The sequence below is a fragment of the Halyomorpha halys genome, unplaced genomic scaffold (assembly GCF_000696795.3).
Source record: "Halyomorpha halys isolate HHAL.00 unplaced genomic scaffold, Hhal_1.1 Scaffold500.1, whole genome shotgun sequence".
Taxonomy (NCBI): Eukaryota; Metazoa; Arthropoda; class Insecta; order Hemiptera; family Pentatomidae; genus Halyomorpha; species Halyomorpha halys.
Window position 1 is genome coordinate 498790 of NW_027111990.1, and position 1736 is coordinate 500525.

The 1736-nt window shown below is 31.8% G+C and overlaps 2 protein-coding genes across 3 annotated transcripts in view; one reads left to right on the top strand and one right to left on the bottom strand.

The window, feature by feature from the left end:
• The window catches only part of LOC106683631 (translational regulator orb2), a 235336-nt gene that overhangs the window by 63501 nt on the left and 170099 nt on the right, over window positions 1-1736 (bottom strand). The gene's annotated exons all lie outside the window — the stretch shown is intronic.
• The window catches only part of LOC106683633 (uncharacterized), a 44254-nt gene that overhangs the window by 15329 nt on the left and 27189 nt on the right, over window positions 1-1736 (top strand). The window lies entirely within an intron of this gene.

A 1736-nucleotide genomic window follows, 5' to 3' on the forward strand; every position in this document is an offset into this window, starting at 1 on the left:
GGAACGTTTACACAATTCACTTAAAGTTAATAAATAAGCGACAACTCACCTATATTTTAGCTCTCATGTGAGCAGTATCACTTATTATCTCACTGACACTGTTTTTTTCACTACTGTTTTTATTTTAGTTCACTGGAAAAATAGTCTATTGTGAGACACGAAGTAGCATATGTTCATTTGCTAACTAGCGCATGCGCACACTGGTGTACGTTAAACTAGCTTTAATTTGAGTGCTAATAGACATCTGTACCTCTCATAGTTCCTGAGATATAGAATTCTTAAAATAAATTAACTAACTACTAATCTTTCAGTAGATATTTAAGAAATGTTGCTTTTTTTTTAAAAAAAAAAAAAAAAAAAAAAAAAAAACTATATGTCAAGAACTATTGGACGTAAATAGTTCTATTAGGGTTCATATTTCAGCAAATTTACTCTCCTTTAAATAATGTTCTTTTAGATTTTCTCGTGTTGTTGGTATTAGTAAAGATATAGAGCTCCAAAGATATAGAGCCGCCATTCTTTATTCCCTCTACCTATACTTGGCAGACTCATCAATTTAGACTAGTAATTATACATAGTTTTCATTAAAGTAATAAAAAATTGGGGTGAAATAACTGCCTTTTTTTTCTTCTAGTACTATAGGGTGACGCATTGGCAATACAATATTTCCAAGAATGGTACAAATCCTGATTTATGCAGATAAAATTGTAATTATTGTGAGGTCCCAAGTATGAAGAAAGCTTTAAACAAGATAAAAATGAGCATAAATAGAACACTGATAAAATGCATTAGGTGAAATGACGTGACTCCACAATAGCAAAAGAATTTGGAAAACTATACTTTTGAGAAGTTTACAAACCTCCGGTAGCTAGGATTAACGTGTACGAAAAACATGGAATAGGAAATTGAAATAAACTGTAAATTAGCCAACAAAGCATATTTCCCCTTATCCAGACTCAGTAGAAGTATTTTATGAGAACAAATTATTAGTTGTGCTTCCAAAATATTCTCACAAATACCCCATAGCATCTTGCATGAGCAAACTATGGAAACAATTGATTTCAAGAACTCTCAAAGAATTTCATACCGCATAATTCTTCAAAAGATAGGGCCTAAAACGGTATCCTTGTACTGATTAAGGATAATAAAACTTGGCGTTGGTGGCGGAAAGTGAAGTTGATCGGATAACAGCTCGACTTGAGTTTCTTCAACTTTTCAGCTTGCAGAGGAGGCCCAGATCACGTCGAGTGGCTAATATTTTAAGACAGGTCGCGATGATCACAACATATACTGCAGGGAGGAACTTCAGGGTAAAAACAATTGTAGAAGCCAAGTACTAATTCATGCCTCTGTTGCTACAAGACGAAAGATGACCGTTGTTTTCACAGCATTCATTTTTATCTGCAGCCATAAACAAAATGGAATTATATGTGTAAATTTTCAGTTGATTTCCATATAAGTGTGTGAGGGAAGAAGTCTATTCTCAGGCAAAAAGGGGAAGGTATTTCAATATTATTATATATTTTACAAATTCATAATACAATATTGAGGAATAAGAAATAATAGGATTAGTTTATGCTACTTCTTTTGCTAATGGTCATAATTATATCCTCCAACTGAAGCATGAATAATCACAACTAATATTGTATATATTATTTTATCATTATGTTATTTTATTTATTTATTTTTCATACAGATAGTTTGATTATGTTCATCTTGTCTATTCTTTTGTTTGT